This window comes from Myotis myotis, unplaced genomic scaffold (assembly GCF_014108235.1).
Source record: "Myotis myotis isolate mMyoMyo1 unplaced genomic scaffold, mMyoMyo1.p scaffold_m19_p_3, whole genome shotgun sequence".
In the NCBI taxonomy this organism is placed as follows: Eukaryota; Metazoa; Chordata; class Mammalia; order Chiroptera; family Vespertilionidae; genus Myotis; species Myotis myotis.
Genome location: NW_023416335.1, coordinates 144,491,177 through 144,515,982, shown reverse-complemented (window position 1 = coordinate 144,515,982; position 24,806 = coordinate 144,491,177). Strand labels below are relative to the sequence as shown.

Here is a 24,806-nt window from a genome sequence, read left to right as displayed (position 1 = left end):
GGCTCCCCTCAGCCTGTATAAACCACAGGTCTCAGCGAGTTCCTCCTAAACACAACTCTGCTAGCTTCCACCTTCAACCTTCAGCTGTTTTCCACCTTCTAGATCCTTCTTCCTGCCCTTTACACACACACACACACACACACACACACACACACACACACACACACACACAGTTCAGACATTCAAAAGCCAAACTTCTACAGCCAAAAAGCAAGAATTCTTCTTCCTTCCTTCCTTCCTTCCTTCCTTCCTTCCTTCCTTCCTTCCTTCCTTCCTTCCTTCCTTCCTTCCTTTCTTTCTTTTTTTCTTTCTTTCTCTTTCTCTCCCTCTCTCTCTTCTTTATTTTTTGTAATCCTCACATGAGGATATTTTCCAATTGATATTTTTAGAGAAAGTAGAAGGGAAGGGTAGAGGCAGAGAGAGATACACACATTGATTGATTGCCTCCTACATGCCCTGACCAGGACCAGAGATTGAGCCTGCAACTGAGGTACATGCCCTTGATCAGATTTGAACCTAAGACCCCTCAGCCTGTGGGCTGACACTCTACTCACAGCCGAACTGGCTAGGTCAAATCTTCCTCATTTCAACTCAAGCTAATTGGGTGGAGGAGGAGCAGAGTAAGTCCCACATATTGGCTATCATTGGCTCAGGTTCCACCATAAATGACCAAGCTGACATTCATGATGTATAGGAAGGGAAAATCAGGGTGAAGGGGTGGAATGGGGAAAGGGGGATATAGAATAAAAATGAAGACGGCGAGCTGAGAGGGAGTGAGAGAGGCATGCAGTGGTGAAGGCTACAGACCGCTGGGCTTCACCTCCAGCTCTACCACTTAGGTGACTTGGGCAAGTTACTCAGGTCGTCTGCACCTAGTTTCTCTCATCTCCACATAGAGAATACTAATAGTTTCTGCCTCGCAGAGTTATGGTGAAGACTGAGTTGGTTAAATTATGCCAAGTACTTATTAGATGCTATGTAAGTATTGGCTATTGCTAATTATTATATTTGCCATTGAGCCTATAAATCCATCCTAGATTCTATATGTTTGCTTTAATCAGGAGTTGAATTAATCTCAAAGTATCTGTTTTGGAACCACAATCAGCGTCTCTGGATTCAGAGACACTTGTTTTCAGCTGCCATTTGAGTCTTCAACACAGCTCGTCAGTGCTGCTCTTAGGACTTCTTTGAGCTCCTGGGCTTTCTGCTTCTCCAGGCTTGCTACCTCTGCCTCCTTTGACCTTTGCAAACCAGCCTCCTTGTCTCTCATCATGCGGAACTTGTAGATGTCTTCTGTTTAGCAGGATTTGTAGTCTTGTCCTCTCTGAGCCAGTCCTCTCCTGTTGTCGGTGTACCCTGCCATGACAGAATTGAATATTCAGAGACTAGAAACAGATGGATTATGAGGAATACGATATATTGTGCCCTCGCTCATCTTGGTAACAGGTGGCTGCTCAGCCAGCTGGGGTCTTTTTGAGGACACTCTCCCAGGCCTCCCTCTGACCATATGCACTCCAGCCCAGATGGTGACATGGTTCCCCAGAGCCCCGAATCAACTTAACGGGAGATGGCAGAGCTCTGTTGATTTTGCCTAGGGTCTAATACAGCATAGATTTTTTTTTTTTTAATTTCACTTTCTAATTCAGGAAAAAGGAACAAACCTTATGTGAAAGTCATGTTCACAATGTGGTTTCAAATTGTCTCCCAGGAAGTCTAAATTTAGGTGATTAAATTTGCATTCATAAATGCCAAGGCAAGAAAGCAAATTAATTTGTTTGTACAGTTGGAAAAGAGTAAAGATGACTTTGGATAATCTAATGTAGTAGGTTATTTACTCTATCTGATTTCTCTTCCTAAAGATTCATTCTACATTAAAAATGTAGCAAACATTTGTGATGTTAAATATGTTTGGTACAGGTTCACCTTGGTAAGAGATGGAGGTAAGTTGCTGTCACATAAGGTTAAAACTATTTTACACTATATCCTGGAACTAACCCACTTTCAAACAAATGGCTTATAAGAATAGTACATATTTGCTGAAAGTTATCTCTGCTTACGCAGTGCTTTTTGATGCATTTATGCAAGTGTTGATTAAATACTTCATGTTGCTTGAATGCTTATGATCACTGAATTGTTGGCTAAGGAAATCAAGAAAAAAAGTGTTTCAAGACAAGGCATAGACATTTTTAAGATTTAAAAAGAAAAAAAAACTATGTCATTATTTAAGACTGGTTGAGAAATTTATGATAACTTCAAATTAAATATATTTTTTAAACTTTTTCCAGTTAATTAAACTATCTTATCTATTTAAATTTTTTTTTTTTGGGGGGGGTGTTTTTTTGTTAATCCTCACCCAAGGATATTTTTTCCATTGATTTTTTTTTTTTTTATAGAGTGGAAGGGAGGGGGTAAGGGAGAGAGAAACATTGATGTGAGAGACACATTAATTGGTTGCCTCCCACATGCACCCCAACTGAGACAGGGTATCGAACCTGCAAGCCAGGTACTTGCCCTTGACTGGGAATTGAGCCCACAACTCTTTGGTGCGTGGGCTGACACTCTAACCACTGGGCAATGCTAGCCAGGGCTAACTATATAAATTTTTAATTTTAATACTTAAACAGGAACTTTGAAAGATCTAGAACAAAGATTTTAAATTCTACAAAATAAATTTAAATATATATGTACCTTTTTTTCTGATAGAGTAGGGCAGTGATGGCGAACCTTTTGAGCTCAGCGTGCCAGACATTTGAAAAACCCTAACTTAACTCTGGTGCCATGTCACATATAGAAATTTTTTTATATTTGCAACCATAGTAAAACAAAGATTTATATTTTTGATATTTATTTTATATATTTAAATGCCATTTAACAAAGAAAAATCAACCAAAGAAAATGAGTTCGTGTGTCACCTCTGACACGCGTGTCATAACTTCGCCATCACTGGAGTAGGGTGTGGGTGTGTATCATTGGTCTATGACATGAAAAGCTTCAGTAACATGACTCCTTATTGAAATATGACAGAATTCTGATAGTGGCCTTCGTTGTTTCCTTGTCCATCATCAATGTTCGGTGTACCTGCTAATTTCCATTTCTAACCGTGGAGTTTAAGTTCAGTGAAGAGAGAAGAAAAGTTAGAAAAGGGAAGAAAAACACACTGAAGGACAGAAAAATTGGGACAGCAGTAATAATATTGTCTAAATAACCCTCAATATTAGTGTTAAAGGATCATATTTGTTAAAAGGTAAAATCATGATTTTCATACAATTATAAAATGAGTATGTCAAATATTTTATTTAACTCATTAATTTATGAGGTGGCCAGTAGATGTTACAGTTAGTTAAAGGATAATTTAACTTACAGATATTTATATTCTCTTTTGGACAAAAGCTACCTGCTTTTGTACAAAAAGGAATCATTTGCATAACTTTTGAGAGGGAACTTTTTCATTACACCTTGCAGTTCTAAGTAGGCTAGTCAAAGACAACCAAAGGTTGAGCTAGGCAGAACCCCAATTTCTTTCCTCTCTTTTTTGTCATTCTAAAGTTATTCAAACTTTTCCTGACATTTGTATACATAATACCTGTTGTGAAATGAATTGTCTCCAGATTCATATCTGAAAATCCTAACCCCCAATGTGACTCTATTTTGAGGTCTTTATTTTTTAAAAAAATATATTTTATTGACTTTTTACAGATTGGAAGGGAGAGGAATAGAGAGTTAGAAACATCAATCAGCTGCCTCCTGCACACCTCCCACTGGGGGTGTGCCAACAACCAAGGTAATGCCCTTGACTGGAATCAAACCTGGGACCCTCCAATCTGCAGGCCTATGCTCTATCCACTGAGCCAAATCAGTTAGGGCTATTTTGAGGTCTTTAAAGAGGTAATTAGTTAATTGAGGTCATAAGGGTACAAGCCTAATCCACTATGACCAGTGTCCTTAAAGGAAGAGTATGAGATATCAGGTTACTTACACACAGAGGAAAGGCTATTGGAAGACATAGTAAGGAAGTGACCATCTGCAAGCAAGGAGAGAGGTCTCAGGAGAAACTAAACCTGCCAACACCTTGATCTTGGACTTCCAGCTTCCAGACTGTGAGAGAATATACTGAAAGGACAAAGCAGAAACATACTCCCCTCCCTCTCCCCTATCTTGCCTTGTAGGGCTGGGCCCTCAGCCCAAGCCCCCTCCTTTTCTGAGTGACCACAAGAATGCCGGTATTGACCTAAGTCCCCCAACCACCACCTGAGTGGACCAATGAAGCTCCAGGAATGCAGCTAAGGTCCTGATAAGGCTATAGTGGGGGACGGCCCAAGCCTCAGAATGTGCTGGTCACTTCCTGACCTTTGTGCTGTAAGACCCTGATGAAAAACCCTGACCGAAATGACCAATCTCTGTAACCCACATCACCCCCTAAGCCCACCCAAATAACTAGCCCTTTATAACCTTTGTTCTCCTGGGACACGGTTTCTCGCCTTACCGCTGCGTTGGACAGAGGCTGGGAGCCAATCCTAGGATTGATTAATAAAGACTCCTTGCTTTTGCATCGGAAGAGGCTCCCTGGTGGTGGATTATTGGGGACCCTGAACTCTGGGCATAACAATACTTCTGTTGTTTAAGCCCTAGAAAGCCAATTCTATACCTAAATCCAGCCATAATCTATGTAGGACAAAAAGTGTCAATGGAAGTACTGCTTTATTCTAAAATTAATAACATCACTGAAACTTAGCAGCTGGCTGACCAGATAATTGATGCTTATCCATTGGTGCTACCTGTCTAGCAGTCCCCACCCCCATGGCATTTGTCCCCTCCCAGTTTAAGGGGACACTAAATGTCAGATAAATACTATAGAAACAAGAACTCTCCCACTCCTTGCTTCCAGAGACAGCTTTGCCTACCAACCCAGCACCCTCCTTTCTTGTTCTCCTCCATTTTCCCCTCCTCTTCCCTCTAAAAACTTATCCTTTCCCCAGAGACTAGGCAGAGGATAAGCACCAAGATCTATTGGTTATATCATAGTACTGAGTGATCTTGGGTTTTATTTTAACCTGGGTTCCATAAAACAAAAAAACAAACAAACAAACAAAAAGCAAACTTTTTGGCTGCTATTTACTACTAGTGAACTTGCAGGTCCTCCTCAGAAACAGATCTGAGAGTAGCCCTACCCCCTGGTCAACTTGCAATCATCACTGTCCTGAGTACATTATCAGCACAATCTGAAACTCTTATTGTTATTCTTAAAGACTTCACTTTTCTTTTGGCACCTGCCTGAAGGCATCATCACCCTTAGGCCTTTTCTTTTTTTTCAACTTCTGCCTTATAAACAAGAATTTTGAAATCTTCAAAGGGGTTGTTTCTGAGTCTATAATGCTTTTGTCTCGAAAGTTTCCAGTGTTAGAAATTTCAGTAATGCAAAAATATCATAATAAAGGGGATGGCAAGTAAGGAGATAAGTGGACCCTATGCAACAATTGAACTGATGAAAATTATAAAAAATTTATTTAAAGTCTCTGGAAATTGTTCTCTGGGTATAAAACAAATGGAGAAGCATACATTCAAGAAAATCTACTAAATCTTGGTAGATTTAGGGGAGGCTGGTGTTTCAGTCACTACTTGTTCTGTCACCATTCTCATGTTATAAAATTCTACCTGGTGTTCTTTAATCTGGGCAGGTATGGCCAAGGAGATGGGAGCTCCCTTTCTCCCCAGCTCCCCAGCTCCCCAGCTCCCCAGCTCCCCAGCTCCCCAGCTCCCAGTCTGAAGCTACAGTTTTATCCCAGAAGGGGCAGGCTGCCAGCATTTGTTATCCTTCCCTCCCCACTAGCCCCAGCTCTATTCTAGGCAGGCAATTCCAAGAGGACCAGATTGCCCTTTACTCCATCTATGGCAGGAGAGTAAGAAGCTAGGAAAATTTCTGAGCAAGTGGAATGGGGATACTGAAACAAGAAAATTAAGCAAGGCCAAGCCGTTGGGTAGCTTGCAGCCAGCTTGTGAAACACAAGACCTTATCTTCCCCAACCAAGGATACTTGAGAGCAAACGGTTTATACCTTTCCTCCCTAACCAGAGAATACATAGCTTAAATCACCTTGGCATGGGAAAACAGAGAGCCAAGGCCCAATTAATGCCATTTGTGCCAGCTAAACCCAAAGACAGATAAAATCTGGGGGACAAACAACAAAACCCCCAAAGCATTTAGGTGGTATTACTTGGGGGATGTTAGGGCAGGAAAGGGGGGAAAAGGGACAAAAGGGGAGTTTTATCTCATCCACTAAACCAGTGGTCGGCAAACCGCGGCTCTCGAGTCACATGCGGCTCTTTGGCCCCTTGAGTGTGGCTCTTCCACAAAATACCACATGTGGGCGTGCACGTACAGTGCGATTGAACTTCATGGCCCATGTGCAGAAGTCGGTTTTCAGCCTGGGCGAGTCTATTTTGAAGAAGTGGCATTAGAAGAAGTGGGGCGTGTCTGTCGGTTGGGTGATGGGAGACGCGGTGCAGGCGAGCCTTGGGATAAGCAGCTCGGGGGAGGCACCCGCGATTCACGCATGAGATGAGGATGGGAGAGTTGGAAGGGGTCGCCCTCAGGGAATGTACCTCAATCAGATTGAGGACGTTTTTAGCAAAGGCCAGCTTAGGAGTACCTTAATTAACTAATAACAATGTACCTACCTATATAGTTTAAGTTTAAAAATTTGGCTCTCAAAAGAAATTTCAATCGTTGTACTGTTGATATTTGGCTCTGTTGACTAATGAGTTTGCCGACCACTACACTAAACAAAGAAGTCAGCTGCCTTAGGACTTGCCAAACAAGATGACTAGATGTATGTACAAACATTCTGAGATAAGCCACAACAATGTAGGATAAGACTGCAGTACCTAGTCTGCTACCCAAAATATCCACATGGAAGCTTTAAAAGCTATAGGGGAAAGAGATACAAAACACTTGAACCCCCACCAGGTTGGGACTCAGAATAGCTGAGTTGCCCACTTATGCTTTATGCCTAATGTATTCTTAATAAATTTGTATACTTTGCTTCAACACTGCTGTCTTGTCACTCATCTGAAATCTTCCTTGAGAGATTGATTAGAGCTCAGAAGGGGGCAGTTCCCCTCCAACTCAGGGGGCAGTCCCAGAACATAGCCAGCCTCCATTTTAGGGTGGAAACTCTATCTCAGGTGTGGCAGGCTTCAAATATTGGTACTCAACCACTCCTCCACACTCTCTCATATGATAGAGGTTGCCCATCAAGAGTGACAAGAAGAGAAGCCCAGAGGCTGCCACTATCAGCTCCAATGCAGTGTTGCTGGGGTTCTGCTCTGGAGAAAGGCATACCATAAGGGTGAATAGCTCCACAGTTCTGGTTGAGGGGACTTAGTTATGTAATAGATTAAAAAATATATACAATGCAAAGAGTAACCATGAGAGAGTGAAATGGGTATGCTAATATTAGACAAAGTAGTCTTTAAAGCAAAAAATGTTACTAGAGATAGAGGCATTTTATAATGATAAAAGGGTCAATCTATCAGGGAGATATAATAATTTTAAACCTATATTATCAAATATTTAATAATATTAACTTGATAAAAGAATAACAGTAGGCCACTTCTAAAAAATATTTACAGATATTAGTAGTAAACATTAATTCCAACAATTATTGAGCACTGATATGGGCCAGGAACTGTGCCAGGCTTTGGGGACCTAAAAATATAGACAGCTACTCTTGAAGACTTCAGGGGACGTAGGCATTTTAAAAATTGCTAATTTGATAATGTAACATGATAAGGGTTCTTACAGAATATTTGAAAAATCCATTTCAATAAAAAGAACAATAATAAAAACAAAACTAATTTACTCTATTAATAAAGTCTTAAAAATGGCTTTATACCATTATTTCATTTTATCATCACAACTATTTGTTATTATACAGCTGGGAAACTTGAAGTTAAGAAAAGTCAAGTTAAAAAAACTGATATGTAAATAAGTTTACAATTATCAAAGGAAAAAAGTTGCCTAAAAACTATGTGAATTATGTGATCCCATTAAAAATTAATGAGATTTTTGGAAGCATATAAACCAGGATGATAAAAGTAGTTATTCTAAAATAAATAGGATTGTAGGATTTTTTTGTTTGTTCACTTTATTTCTTTTTTTTGTATATATTTTTGGATTTTTTTCTAATGAATATGTATTGCATTGGACATATTAAGTTGACAAAACAATGCAGTCAGACCCCTACCTCATACTCTAAACAAATATAATCAAAATGGATCATAGATCTAAATATAAGATCAAAAACTATATAACTCTTAGAAGACTTAGGAGTAAATATTTATGAGCTAGTCTCAGCAAAACCTTTTTAGTACAATACCAAAAGCAATAAAAGAAAAAAAAAATAGATGAATTGAACTTCATCAAAATTAAAACATTGTAGGTCAAGAGATAACAGTAAGTAAGCAAAAAGCCCATATAATGGAAGGAAATATTAGTAAATCATATATTTGATAGGGACCTGTAGCTCTATATAAAGATCTCTTACAATTCAACAAAACAGCAAATAAGCCCATTTCTCCCAAGAAGCTATACAAATAATCAATAAGCACATGAAAGATATTCAATTTATTAATCAATAGGAAAATGCAAATCAAAACCACAATGTCATACTACTTCAAACCCACTAGGATTATTTTTTAAAATCCTATATAATAAAGAGGTAATATACAAATTGACTGTCACACCCCCACACAAGATGGCCACCCCCATGTGGGCACAAGATAGCAGCCACAAAATGACTGGCAGGGGAGGGCAGTTAGGGGCAACCAGGCCAGCAGGGGAGGGAGGGCAGTTAGGGGCAACCAGGCCGACAGGGAAGGGTAGTTGGGGGGGACCAGGTCAGCAGGGGAGTGAGTTAGGGGTGACCAGGCCTGCAGGGGAGGGAAGTTGAGGGGGACCAGGCCTGCAGGGGAGGGTAGTTGGGGAGGACCAGGCCTGCAGGGGAGGGCAGTTGGGGGCGATCGGGCTGGCAGGGGAGAAGTTAGGCATCAATCAGGCTGGCAGGGGAGTGGTTAGGGTCAATCAGGCAGGTGAGTAGTTGGGAGCCAGCAGTCGCAGATTGTGAGAGGGATGTCTGACTGCTGGTTTAGGCCTGATCCCTCTAAACCAGCAGTCGGACATCCCCCGAGGGGTCCTAGATTGGAGAGGGTGAAGGCTGGATGGAAGGACACCCTCCCCGCTCCAGTGCATGAATTTCATGCATCGGGCCTCTAGTAAACAATAATAAGTGTTGGCGAAAATGTAAATTGATATTTCTATACATTGCTGGTGAATGTATTATGTTAAATCTTGTTTTGAAAAATAGTTTGGCAGTTCCTCAGAATGTTAAAGACAGATTTATAGAATCCAGCAGCTACACTCTTAGTTATTTACCACAAGAAATTAAAACACACATCCACTTGTATATGAATGTTCATAGAAACATTATATTATTCATAATAGCCAAAAATGTAAACAACCCAAATGTTCAGTAGCTGATAAATGGGTAAATAAAATGTAGTATATCTGTATAATAGGACATTATTTGGTAATAAAAAGAAGTCAGGTACTGATACATGCTATAATATGAATAAATCTTATAAAAATTATGCTAAATGAAAGAAACCAGTCACAAAGCATTAAATATTATATGACTCCATTATTATGAAATGTCTGGAATAGACAAATATATATAGAAAGAGCAACCAGATTTTTGGTTGCCTAGATATCGGGATGGAAAGAGTCAGGGACGTTGAGGGTGACTGTCAATGGCTATGGGTAACTTTTAGGGGAGACAAAGATATTTTCAAATTAGACTGTGGTGATGGTTACACAATCCTATGAATATAATAAAAACATTGAATTGTATCCTGGAAATGGGTGAATTATATGGTATATGAGTGATATCTCAGTAAAGCTGTTCAAAGTAACATAATATCTTTAGGGTACACTAAAGTTAGCAAAGGCACTTTCCTAGACATTTCTCTTAAACTCACAATATATTTGTTGCTGTTTCCTAATTAATCGGTATCATTTTCAATGAATTTTTGAAGAGACAGTACTGAGGTTCAAAGAGAGGCAGTGACTTGCCCAAGGCCCCAGTAACAGAGGTGGAACATGGATACTAGATGTGAATCTAGATCTTTTTATTTGCCAGGCTGTTGGGTATATCACACCTGCAACTATTAAATTCCAACATGTTCCTTATCCTTGCCTGAATGATGTACCTGGATGGGCAGCACAACTTTGTAAAGTCCAAAACAGGATTGTTGGACATTATTTGTATGCAATACCATAAAATTCAATTTGTTTAAATTTCTTTGAGCCAGTTAAAAGGATTACATGTGAGTTGAATAAAGCAATTAATTTTATCATGATATAACTCACATTACACGGACCACCTAACTGGAAACTAAGGGTAAAAAAACCCTTTATATAACTAATACTCTCATAATCTCTTTTACTTCTTTGTGCATATTTATGGCATATTTACTAGGCTAAATTCCAAAATCAAAGACAAATTTGAAGAGTGAGTGAAAACAATAACAGCTTTTTAAATCCTTGGTCACTCATATATAACCAGATGTTTGTATTTTTAGATAAGTTAAATCTTTATACATTTCCCTCAGTGCAGGTCAAGAATAAATGACCAATTTTGATCATTTTAATATACTTTGTGGGAAAGTGCCTGCGAAGTGGAGGAGGGTTAATACACTTCATAATCTGAGTAATATGTTGGGGGAGGATCTATAGGTCTCCTGGTTTCCCAGGCAGCTCTCTTTACAAAGTGCTGTATCCTTAATACTGAAACCCAACACTTCTTGGGATGTAAAATAAAACCATTAGTTCTCTCTGACCCTATTCCAGGATAATTTGACTAGAAATTAATAACTGTCAACTGGAGATATTTTGCTGCACCAAGGAAAAATGATGCGTGATTCCTCCTTCCGGTTATTGGCATTGCACACCACATTTACAGCCGGAAGATTAAGTTACTGGCTGGAGTGGGGATAAAGGATTTTAATTTGCAAAACAATTATTGCTTTTTTTGAGGTCATGAATTTAGTTTTCTGGATGTTTTAGATGTTTTAAAGTGCTGCTTCACTCAATCACTGAGTAACAAGCACAGTTAATGATACGGTTTTAGTGATTTTGTAATAAAATGTTCAGTGGTCCACATTTGAACAGTTTTGTGTGTTTTTTTTAAAATATTTTAAACAAAATCATTCCATGTCTGAAATAGAAAATGAATGAACAAACAAACAAATCAATGACACACAATGTTTACATAATGCTAAATGCACTGGCATTTTCTGAAAGAAAAAAAAAATAGACCCTGTAAGATAAATTTAAATTGTGATTTAAATTGTATTTAATTATGCTTTTTCTCCCCTCAGATAATTTCTGTTCATCCTACTGCTGGCCTAACATACAATTTTTTTCTTTCTTTATACATTTTCTCTGGTGCTGACAATTCATAGGGCAATAGTCTTGAATCTCTGAAGGCTTTTGTAGATATTGTGGAGAGGAAGACTTGTGTCTTTTCATTTTTTTAAAAAATTCTTTATTGTTTCAAGTATTACATATAGTGTTCCCCCCATTGAACACTCCCCAGCGACCTCCACCCCCCAGCACATGCCCTCACCTCCCTGGTGTTTGTGTCCATTGGTTAGGCTTATATGCACGCATACAAGCCCTTTGGTTGACCTCTCCTCCTACCCCCACCGTCCCCTACCTTCCCTCTGAGGTTTGGTGGTCTGTTTGATGCTTCTCTGTCTCTGGATCTATTTTTGTTCATTAGTTTATGTTGTTCATTATATTCCACAAATACGTGAGATCATGTGATATTTATCTTTCTCTGACTGGCTTGTTTCGTTTAGCATAATGCTCTCCTTGTCCATCCATGCTGTTGCGAATTGTAAGAGTTCTTTATTTTTTACAGCAGTGTAATATTCCATTGTGTAGATGTACCACAGTTTTCCAATCTATTCATTTGCTGATGGGCACTTAGGCTGTTTCCAAATCTTAGCTATTGTAAATTGTGCTGCTATAAACATAGGGGTGCATATGTCCTTTCTGATTTCTTGGAATATATTCCTAGAAGTGGGATCACTGGGTCAAATGGGAGTTCCATTTTTAGTTTTTTGAGGAAACTCCATACTGTCTTCCATAGTGGCTGCACCAGTCTGCATTCCCACCAGCAGTGCACAAGGGTTCCTTTTTCTCCACATCCTCTCCGGCACTTGTTGTTTGTGGATTTGTTGATGATAGCCAGTCTGACAGGTGTGAGATGGTACCTCATTGTTGTTTTGATTTGCATCTCTCAGATGATTAGTGACTTTGAGCATGTTTTCATATGTCTCTTGGCTTTCTGAATGTCCACTTTCAAAAGGTGTCTGTTTAGGTCCTTTGCCCATTTTTTGATTGGATTGTTTATCTTCCTTTTGTTAAGATGTATGAGTTCCCTATAAATTTTGGAGAATAGACCCTTATTGGATATAACATTGGCAAATATGTTTTCCCATGCAGTGGGTTTTCTTGTTTTGTTGATGGTTTCTTTTGCTGTGCAGAAGTTTTTATTTTGATGTAGTCCCAATTGTTTATTTTCTCCTTAGTTTCCATTGCCTTAGGAGCTGTATCGGTAAAGATATTGCTACCCGACATATGTCTGATATTTTACTGCCTATGGAGTCTTCTAAGATTTTTATGGTTTCCAGTCTTACATTTAAGTCTTTTATCCATTTTGAGTTTATTTTTGTGTAGGTGTAGGTTGGTGGTCTAGTTTCATTTTTTTTTTTTTTGCATGTATCTGTCCAATTTTCCCTACACCATTTATTGAAGAGACTGTGTCTTTTCACTTTTGAATCCCACCAAACTCATTAGCTGAGAGCTTTCTTTGTGTTAGGTGCTCCCCGTACATGACTTCACTTATCTCCCAACACTTTGAGGTGCTATTTTAATATTTATATGAGAAGCACGAGTGCACAGAGGTCTGGACACTGCCAAAGGTCCTAGAGCTAGTAATGGAAAGCACGGCGTTTGTGCAGCCTGGTTCCTGAGTGCACTGTACAGTCTTGCTGCCCTAGTCCCCAATGGTCTGCCCATCTTCAACTGCGCTTTCCAAATCCTCATGACAATAGTGACAATAGTGTAGTCTGAGATCCCTCAGCTAGATTCTAAGGGTCCAAGAAGATTTAGGTAAATTTGGGCGCATGGGGTGGCTGGTTTTGCATCTGCAGCAAGAGTTTAAAAAGACAGGTTGAAAATGTGCATATGGCACAGCAGTGGCCTGAAATTCTTTTGAATGGCAGCAGTGGCACCTGAACTCCCCGGGGTCTCAGAAATGGACACTGCCAATCTGGAAGCTAAGCAGGTACCTTGGAACACAGGAGAGGATTATGGTTGTGCTTATATTTCACTTCTGACTCTTTCACGCCAAATGCACTTTAGCCCAAGGAGAAATTTGGATGGGCTTATAAATTAAGGTGGAGAAAAATTTGGGCATGGAAGCAAGACATAGCTGGGTTTGGATCTCATCTCTGCTGTTATTACCAAGTGAAATTAGGCAAGTTAATCAACATGAGTCTCTCTCCTCATTTGTTGGATGTGAATAGCAAAACTTATCTCTCTGAATTGTCATGGGGATTAAATTAGGCTATGTAAGGGGCTAGATAGTAGGCTCTCAACAAATATTAACAGGCTGCCCACTTCCCAGAAATTCAGTGAATAAGGACAGCCAAGAAAAGACTGCTTGGGTAGATATTGTACTTGATTCTATGAGACTTCTAGGCTGTCAGCCTGGGACTGTAGCTACTAAGGCATGCCAGCTTTGTAGTGTTTTATAATTTACCAAGCATTTTCAATTCCAACTCATTATTTCATTTGATTCTTATAAAACCCTCATGGTAGGGACCTGCCTAATACTTACATGTCCACTGTTTAAACTCCATTTAATACAGATGAGGGGCCCGATGGCTCAGAGAGGTCACGTAACGTAGTCAAAGTCATAGAACTGTCAGGTGGAAAGTCCGGGATTAAAGCTAGGTCTTCTGTCTTCATTAGTGTCTTCATTAGGGGTCTCTTCTGAGAGGTGGGGACATGTCATGCTGCAAGGTTCATGACATTCAGAACAGCTTGAACCTATAATTCCTACTTCTTTCATTCCCCTGTGAAAGATGTGTTTTAAATAGAAAAGCATGCCTTGTAATGGACAACGCAGAATACATTTTAGTGATATATTTTAAGCTTGACAATTTATGCTGATTGATTTGTTGTGTCACCAAAACAAATATCATTTCTACATATTTCAATTTCCATTTACATTTCCTCTAAGGTTTAATATCAGTGTAGCTATCTAATGAATTAAATTTGCATTTATTTCACTTCAGAAAGGTGAGAGAATTTCCCATTATAAATAATTTAACTGAAAAATTTACATACATTGAATTCTTGGCATTCATTTTAATGATATTGGCCATGGAGAGTAAACAGCAACCCAACTTGATGGTTTGTTTGTTTTATTTTTTTGTTTTTTTTTTTGCATTTTTGTCATTGAAAAGGCTTTAAGGTGATGTCAGTTGTGTTTCTTTTTTTCTTTCTGAGTGAGATTCTATTAAGGGAATTGGTCAGATGAGCAGTTATAATTTTCTGATTTCATTATAGGTACCATAAATGATTTCTTTTGGAATGTCTGTCAGTGTGCATTGCTACCTTAGGAAGAGAAAATAGGAAGAGGATAATGTTTACTGATAAGAAACATTTTTTAAAAAGTGCTCAAATGAAGGTGTAGGTTAGAGAGTCATATGCACAGTATCTCTACTGTTTCTCATTCAGGAAGTAAGGCCTGGTAATGAACTTTGATTGTTCCATTCAATAGGAGCTAGTAGCCATAATGAATCAAATTACTCTATAACCTCATTAATACTAAATAGCTCTCTTTCTAGTCTTTGGTTTCCTATATAACTATCCATTCACATTTTGGTTAAGGACTTTCCCTAGTGCCTCTAGTAATTAATGGAATGTAGCATTCCTCAGCAGCTCGTAAAAAGCCAAAGATCATTTACTGTATTGGGAAAAATCCAATGGATGTCTGACAAGATGTGAGAGTTCCTTGCATCTGTCAATCTCGTATTTGATCATCAATGTACAGCATGTCAGTTAGATGGTCTCCGTAGGAGGAAATAAGCCTTGTTAATCTCTATAAAAGCCAGAAATCGCTGCTCCATCATTCCAACTTAATGCCTGATTTTTATGCTCAAAGAACAGTGCATATACATTTAAAGTAGCAAGATCTCTGCAGATTCAACAGAATGCTAAGTGAAACAGAGATGCTTTCACCGCACAATATAATGAAGTAGAAACATGAGAAACATAAAAATTTTAAAAATATAAGCTTAAATGTCAGCTTGCAGAACAACTCAACTTTTTTACTATGTCTGATGGAAAAAAGTTAGAATAAAATATTGGACTGATCTTGCAGAAACCCAGATTCAGATATACTCACTCCTTATTTGTTTCTGCATATTATTAAAATAAACATAAAAATCAGTTTTAAGTTCTAATTTCTTTTGTCTATAACAAAGAATGTGTATATTCTCATGGACCATGATATAGCTCAGTTAATGATTTAGCAATGACAAAAAAGGTAGCCTTTCTACATCAGTAGCCCTGAATTTTACTTTCATTCATAATCACTAATAAAATGATAGTACATATATATTCAAATAATGATACCAATGTGAGCTATAGGCAAGATAGGTACAAAAAAAAAGTGAAGCTACTTTTCACATGTTCATGATTTTCTGTCAATGAGGTTTTAAAAGCAAATAATGGAGAATTTTTATCACTGTGGCTTCTGGATCAGGTATAATTTTGGTCAAACAAGCTTGATAAAAAATATAGCTTATATGGAAATATATCATTATCAGCTCTCAACTAAAGGAAACACAAAGTTTGGAGTGCTATTACTTTGATACTTTTCTTCTAGCATAAAATACTAAACACAATGGCCTTTCTCAGACTACAGATTCCTCCATTTTCTTGCATTTTCATAATGCCATTTTTCTCAATCTCAAATTTGAATAACTCTCTGTATTAGTTTCCTAGGGCTGCCTTGACAAATTACCACTAACTGGTGGTTCAAGATAACAGTTTATCTTCTCATAGGTCTGGAAGCCAGAAATAAGGGTGCGGGAGGATTTGTTCCGTCTGCATTGTCTAAGGGACAATCCATCCCAGGCCTCTCTCCTAGTTTCTGGTGGCTGCTGACAATCCTTGTTGTTCCTTGGATATCCCTCTGCTTTTTGTTATGAGGATTTAGGATATAGGATGACCTCATCTTGAGACCCTTCATGTAATTATGTCTGCAAAGATCCTTTTCCCAGATAAGGTCACAATCACAGGCACTATCAGCTGTGATATGTGAGTCATTTTCAGGAAAGGATCTCAGCCTGGATTAGGTGGCCTGCCTGCCTTAAACCAATCACTGTGTCTGTGAGTGAGGTACTAAGACTTGGGCATATCTTCTCTTTTTTTTGGGGGGGGGGGTGTCCTTTTTGAGAGCCATTACTTAACTCACTATAGTCCTTAATGCCCTAGTTCCATGAATTAGTCCAAATCTAACCCAAGTTTCACCAGAGATAGCAGAAAGATAAGAGAATCAATGACAACGAAGCGAATTCTTTATGAAGGCAAATGACTTAAATATAGAGATTAGTCTTTTGTTCTAAGATTACTCTTTCCTAGTTTCCGATTGTTAAAATGTGTTGGTAATAGAGAGCAACTGTTTTTAATTGCTGGATTAGGTGGCCTGCCTTCCTTGAACCAATCACTATGACTCTGAATAAGGTCCTGTAATTGGTCCAGCCTGAGTTCCATGCCCAGCACTGAGGTCCTGTGATAGTAGGAGGGAAGAGAAGATGTAGACAAAAACAAAAAGACAGTAATGATCCTCTGCTCCTGGGACGCTGAGCATTGCCAGCATCACACACCTGCTTTGTTTCTGTGCACTACAAATTCCTGGCATTCTCAGGCCTTCACTGATCATCCATGGTCCTTTGGCTACCTTGGTATTGATTTTGTGTATTCCCTGGAGACCAGCTAAGGTGCTGTGCTTGATGCTGGAGTTAGATAAATAGAAATAAGGACTTTAAGCATTAAATTAAAATACAACATGGCAAGTAACCTTATCAGGAAAAAGTGCCATTTGCAGAGATAAAGGAGTAGCTAGCTTTGAATAGGTTAAGATTCCCAAAGGACAGGAGAAGTGTGGAGTGGGCCTTCCAGGCGAAGATAATAAATGGGATGTAAAAAAGCATGGGCGCTTGAAAGGGCACAACATGTTTGCAGATCAGTTTAGGGTGGGCGGTTAGGGAAGGGGCGTGTGGTGGGGGAGTGCAAAACGAGGCTGGAGACTATAGAGTGGAAGCCTAGACGACTTGGGTTGCATCTTTCAGCAGGCCTCTTAAATGTCTCGGCGGCCTCCAGATTTCCCTTTTTCAATTCTGAAAGTTGTTATCAAGTGATATTTAAAGTTTGCTTTGGTATGTCATTGTCCTGCTGAAAAACTGACATGGACATCTATGACCTAAAAGCTTGTAGCTGTGTTTTAGAATTAATACAAACGAAGCACTTGAGACCGTGCCTGGCTCTTGATAAGTGCCCATTTTATGGTAATTGCTCTTGTTGTTGTTGTTAGCCTGGCATCCTTGCGCTCTCTAGGGTTTTCTTCCAATTTTTGCTCTCATCATTTTCCACTCTGTTCAAACCAGGCTACTCACTGCTCCCCAAGTATGTTTTGTTTCTTTCCACCTTTGTTAACCTTCTGTATTACCTTCAGAAGTTGAATCTTATCCATACTTCAAAATCCCACTCAAAGGTCACTCCCATTTCTCTTAGTCAGAAATTATTTCTCCTTTCTTCTCATAGCATTTTGCTTGAACTTCTTTTAACAAGGAGTCTTACACTACAGTTATTTATGCACATGGCTTTCTATCTAATTTTCTAAATCAGCTTGACTCTAATTGGTGGGTGTTTTGATCTGCATTCTCTTCCACCAAGGAGTACTAGTGGGCATTTTTGATGTGGGTCTTCTTGTTGCCTTTCTTTATTGTAAAAGTGGGCTATGTGTAGGATTGTTGCTGGACAGGGACCGCCTAGAGCAGGTCTGCCTCAGGCCATCTGTAGAGTGCAGGTTCTTGATTTCATGTAGGAAAGATTGCATAATTTTGAGACTATGTTTATTAAACTGGAGACAATAAACAAAGGGAGGACTTAGGGAAAAAGAAGCAACAGGAGAGAGCCTAGGCAGTGCTCTGCTTTGGCTCCCTAGAAATGTTATAGAAAAAAGTGAGCCATGCGGGGCTGCTTTTAGCTCACTGGGAAGTCAGAGGAACAGGGTGCGCTGGAGACAGGATCAGCTTGGGACAAGCTGCCACTACCCGCTGCTCCTCTGATTGCAAGTCTTGTGGGAACCCTCAGAGTTTAAAAAGTTCATGCCCAAGAAGGGGCTCTAGAGTGAGCCCACACTGATATCCTTTGTTTTGAGGGTTTTATCTCTTTTCTATGGGTGAGAACCTTAGGGGAGGGTTTCAGCAGAATATTCATCAGCTTTCAGGTGCATTTTTAATACACTGATACATCAAAATGAGCATATGGGGGGTGTTTAGAATTATTATTTTTTAAATAATAAAAATAATAGTTGCTTTACTGTTTTATTTTTATCTTGAGTCTGTCTGGCTTTAATGGGGTTTTGTTATTTGTTTCCTTCACTTCATCTGTTTTTGGGTTTGGCTGGCACAAATGGCATTACTGGGTCTGAATTATTCTCTCCCCAACCAAGGTGATTTAAGCTATGTATTCTCTGGTTGTGGAGGAGAGGAATCAGCCATTTGCTCTCAGATGTCCTTGGTTAGGGAAGATAAGGTCTTGGGGTTCACTAGCAGGCTGCAATCGGTTCAAATTGTTTGGCCTTGTTTCATTTTCTTGTCTTAGTTTCCCCATTCCACTTGCCCAGGAACTTTCTTAGGTTCTTACTATCCTGCCACAGGATTGTCTGTAAGAGTCATAAAAAATGTAAGAATTTGAATTCTTTAAGTTTAAGAGATGTATAGCTATTGATTTTTTTTTCTGGAATCTTTAACCAATGCAACAAGACAAGAAAACAAGGAACATGGAACATGGGAAAGGAGGCAGCAAAAGTATAAATATTTGCAGAAGATATAATTATCTACTTGGAAACCAAGTCAATCTAGTTGTGAGAATAACTTGAAAAGTTATTGGGATTATTTAGAGAGTTTAGTAAGGTAGTCATGAACAAATAATACACTTACAATATGCCTATCTAAAAAGATGTGTGTATAATTTGGAGTGGTGACAATGAAATCTAATAGCACTAGTAACAGAAATAGAAAATGCTTGATAATAAATTTACCAAGAAATGTTCAGGACTCTGTGAGAAATAAAGCTTAGTTTAAGTTTATGCATTCCTGAATAATATGGAAGAAAACAACTAAGTGGAAAATATATCAAGTTTATTGGGACCTCTTAATGTGGTGAAACAAGCTAATCTATGAATTTAAGATAAACTCAAAATAAAACGTCAGTGGTCTTTTGTTATTTATCGTTAGACCTTGAAAGTTGTTCTAAAATTTAGCCAACAGACTAGAGACTTTTGAAAAAGGCAATTCAGGTTGGGAATAGTCCTACTCACTATTAAAACATATTACAGAGCTATATTTAAAATACTATAGAAAAGATGCAGAAAAAGGCACACAGAGGGAAAAGTCCAAGAATAGACCCAAGAATATAAAAACATTTAATATAGTAACTGTGAGCAAAGAAAAGGTGGATTACTTCACAAATGGCATTAGAATGACTGGAAAACTTTAGAAAAAAATGAGGTTAGATCTCCAAGTAGCATCCAATCAGCACTTCTAAATATTAGTAGCCTAAAATGCCAACCATTTTATCACCTCACGGTTATGTAGCTCAGCATTTTAGGAAGGACCAGATGACTGGGTCTGGCTCAGGTTCTCAGGGAGTGGCAGTCAAATGGTGGTGATTGGGTCTGGTACTGCAGGGTGTCCAAACTGCTGGGCTCTGGCCGAGCGTCTCCAGTCATGGAGCCACTTCATGTGAATTCTTCTCACGGACTCCTTTGAACATCCTCACAGCATAAAAGCCTCAAAGATAGCTTACAATTTTTTTTTGCACGAGAAATTATTTATTGACATAAAGTTTTATACCTCAGTATATTACAAGGGCTTTATCACATTACTGATGTTAAACTGGCATTTCAAGTGATTATAGAATTTTATTTGGCTGTAGTTACAAGTGATACTGATTTTTGTGTATTCTGTGGAGCATACTTTAATCTTAAGGGTCTATATGTAGTATAACTCCTGCCCACCACTGTTCAAACCATGCTGACATATAAGTCGGTGACTAAAGATTTTTTTCATGTCTCCGATTATTAAGATTATTAATGGTTACATTGGATTCCTTAAAAATATTTAGGATTGTGCCTTAGGTTAAAAAGAGGAACATGAATGCTTCTTGAGTATCAAAGTATAGAGTTTATCAGTCTAAAACCAATATATTTTCCAAATAATTATTTTAAAAGAAATGAACTTTTAATTGTGGAACAAAGAAAAAATGTCTATAAGGCTGTAGGTGTGAAGGAGTATTTATTTTTAGTTTCCCAGAGCTATAAAAATTATTAGACTGTGTTCAGACTGTTAACATGTTGTCTGAAGCCTCCAAGAGCAAGTATTCCAGCAAACAAAACAAAAGTTGAATTGCCTTTTGTGACCGAGCTATGGAAGTTATGTGGTATACCTACTGTTATATTTTATTGCTTAACATTGAAAGACAAGCCCATCCAGATTTAAGGGTAGAGGACGTAGACCCACTCTCCTGATGGGGAGATCGTCAATGTCATTGTAAGAAAGGCATGTGGAATGGAAGACATTGTTTCAGCCATCTTTGGAAAATACAGTCTGCCAACATATTTCACATGTTGCTGATTGAGACCTCATAGAATAATCTGGGGGACAGTCTCCCCATCTCTCTACACTCATCATAGTCCCATGATTTGCAAATTTTAGCACATGTCAGAATCACCTGCAGGGTTTCTTCAAACATACATTTCTGGATCCCACCCCAAAATTTCTGATTTATTATGTTTGTGGGTAGGAAGGCGAATATTTGAATTTCTTATAAATTCTAAGAAATTCTGAGGCCACTGGTCTGAAGGCCACATTTTGAGAACCACCATTCTAGGTCATAACATTTGTTGTTCTTTGGTATCTTTCAGGTGGATACTATGGGCCATGTATAAAGCAGTGCTTTCCCATGTATTGAATAACTTTTCAGAGTTGTTGCGATCTACATTCATGGTTGGCCTGAGGAAATTAGAGGATTAACAAAAATAGGAAGGATTTTTAGTCTTTGTGAGTCTCAGTTGGCTAGCCTGCAAGGATAATAGAGGTTTTGGGGAAGAGAATACCACAGAAGATACTTGGTTTTTTTTTGTTTGTTTGTTTGTTTGTTTTTTTTTTTTTTATTTTTTATTTTGACCACTTCAAAGAAATATTCTGCCAAGGAGCCAGGGGTGAAGCTTGTCCTTTCACCTTCCATCAGAGAGCTCCTGATAACCTAAGACAAGGTCTATCAGTACAGTGATAGGCAACTCCCCTCCCAGGGCCCTTTTTGACAAGGGTTTGGTATTGCTCCAAACTCCTCACCAAGTCCAGTGTAGTGACCTGAGAAGCAACTTAGAAGCAATCTTGTTGCCTCATCAAATTGAAATATTCTTCATAATCTCCTTTTATGGCTTACAAATTTCAAATATAATTAATACATGTGGAATAACCTAAGTTTAGCTTCAAAATCAATGCCTGAGGCCAGATCATACAATATAGTCTCCTGAATTTGGTGATGATGTCGTGGAGGCTCAGCACCCAGAAGACATATGCAGGTTTATTTTTCCTGGATTTGCAACCCAAGGTAAATAATTTGAATTCTGTAGAAACCTGGATACTCTGGCTGGCAAAGCTTATTCACAGTGGACTTAAAAGTTCAACCAGATAAAGCTGGCAGAGCAGAGCATCTTTTCCCATTACTGTTCAAGGACAACTTTGAATATTGGGCTCTGACCCTTGTCTATATTAATCTAGAATTATAGTGCTGTCTAGTTAGACTAGATAAAAAGTTATTCAATTTAAGAAAAAGATAAATGACTTCTAAACTCAAATTATAGACCTATTAGCTTAATAGAAATGTATCCACCTACTTGTCTATCTAATATCTACCTACCTACCTATTTATCTATCTGTCCATCTATCACCTTTTTTTAAAAAAAAATATTTTTATTGATTTCAGAGAGGAAGGTAGAGGGAGAGAGAGAGCTAGAAACATCAATGATGAGAGAGAATCATTGATTGGCTGCCTCCTGCACTCCCCCTACTGAGGATCGAGCCCATAACCTGGGCATGTGCCCTGACCTGAAATTGAACCGAGGTCTCCTGAATCATAGGTCGACACTCAACCACTGGCCAGGCCATCTATCACCTTTCTTAATCAATCTATTCAGTAATATGAACTCAATAGAATATAGATCTAAAATATCTTACTTTTTCTCCAATAAATGGCTTCACACATATGCAGTGGAATTGCCCCTTTTCATTCTTACCCACAATTGGACAGATACCATTGTTTTCTAGTATACAAGTGCAGTTTAATATCCAGTTTTGTGTAATATCGAGCTCAAAGCCCTACCTATCCTCTAACTTGCCCTTAACTAGGAAGTTAGTATTGCTAGGAAAGAGAGAGTAACCTATCCTTTGTCTTTCCCTCTTTTTTTGTTTCTTCTACAGCCTGTCCTTTGGAATGTTGCAGCCTGTCAAGAACGATGGAGCAAGGGGAGATGAAATGGCAGTACTTAATAGCCCTGCGTGGTCCTCTCTTTTCAGTGGATGGTTTCTGTATAACAAGCGCCCAGAGTCTGGCTTTCCTATCAGATGCATGTGTTTGTTCTTCAGGGGCCCCTGGGAGAGTCTACATCCACTGCATCATTCCTGACATAGGAAATGGGCTCCGGCAAGACCTCTTCCAAGTCCTATCAGCCTTTGACACCAGTAGTACACCCTAGGGCAGCGGTTCTCAACCTGTGGGTCGCGAACAATGAAAATACATCCTGCATATCAGATATTTACATTAAAATTCATAACAGTAGCAAAATGACAGTTATGAAGTAGCAACGAAAATAATTTTATGGTTCGGGGTCACCACAACATGAGGAACTGTATTAAAGGGTCACGGCATTAGGAAGGTTGAGAACCACTGCCCTAGGGCCTCCCCCTGCTGGGGCTCCCTTATCCATCAGACACCTCCTTTAGTTGTCTTCTGTGGTATTCCCTCCCACCCAAAACTCAAGCATCTTTAAGTCCTTGCCACTTCAAATAGGGGTGCAGTCTAGCCCATCAACACCCCTCCCCCATTTCACTCTGATTCCCTCCCTTCTGTTTACCTAGGCACAAGGTAAGTGGATATCCAATCAGGAAGTGAGATGTTAGTCTATTTTCCTTGCAAGAATTTCCCATCCCTCCCAGTGGCCTTCACCTTTATCCTACACAAAGCCCTCTTTTGATAACAAGTACTTTGTATTCCTTCCTTTTTTTTAATCATGAAATGAAATTCAGAGATAATAAAATATAATAAAAGAACATATTTTAATTAAAAAAACATAATTTAAAAAGAACAATATAATGTTCTAACTACAAAATAAAAAAGAATATGATTTATAATAAAGTAGCATGTAATACATCTTGATATGTAAGTGCTCAGCATAATAGTACTAGAAAACATAATGAAGTAGTCAGATGCTTGCAGCTACTTATGATGAATACTTGTATTTAGGATAAAAAAAAGAAGCCAGAAGCCATTCTCTATAAAGGAAGGAAAATTAAAGGGCAGAGGAGTGGGTGGATCCTAATGAAACTAGTGGAACGATAAGTAATAATAACCTGCCATATGTAAATGGTAAGAAAGAAAGGAAAGAATCTTAACCAAGGTAATGACGATGCCATGGCAAATTACAAGCTGACAAAATGGAAAAAATGAAGAATTAGCTAATGAGATATCTTATTTATAAGTATAATGTAAAAACAATTTCTATCTTATGACATGGGTTGAGTCAGTAATAAAATAACAGAAGACATATTTCCCATCTTAAAATGTCACCACATGTAGAAGCATGTACTTAGTAGTTGAGTGTTCTGGCAAGACACGCTAAAAATATGGAGGTGTGAAACAAGCCTTCCCTGAGTGGAACTCGCCCATGCAAGGAGGATGTCTGGCACCCGGGGCTCCTGGTCACAAAATGCCTGCAGTGCCCCACAAACATGGTAAGAACAACCAAAATAATAATAATAATAATAAATAAAGAAAAAAAAAACCCCTTAAATTTCCAGAATGCTCCCAAGAGGGTGGTTCCTCCTGTGTGGAAAACATGTCTTAAAATTAAAAAAGGAAAAATTAAGCCAGACCATCTCTTGGTGCATACCAGTCAGAACTAATTTTGCTGAATTAAGCTTTAGCATGATCCAGTCCTTGGTTTACCCAGAAACTCAGCACTGCATTATCTGCAAATGCGTTGTTGAGGATGCTGTTCACATCCCAGAGGGTCTTCCATGCAGACTAATGGGATGCATTTATTTCTGACTCAATGCTGCCCTACTTCAGCTTCTCCTGAGCACTACTCACTTTGAGTC

The 24,806-nt window shown here is 38.7% G+C and overlaps 1 long non-coding RNA gene across 1 annotated transcript in view; it reads right to left on the bottom strand.

Moving 5' to 3' along the window:
• Positions 1-1,234: 1,234 nt before the first annotated feature.
• Positions 1,235-24,806, bottom strand: part of LOC118651541 — an 81,050-nt gene continuing 57,478 nt past the window's right edge. Inside the window, exon 5 of the long non-coding RNA XR_004966293.1 lies at positions 1,235-1,356. This is a non-coding gene — a long non-coding RNA (uncharacterized LOC118651541). The remainder of the gene's footprint in view (positions 1,357-24,806) is intronic.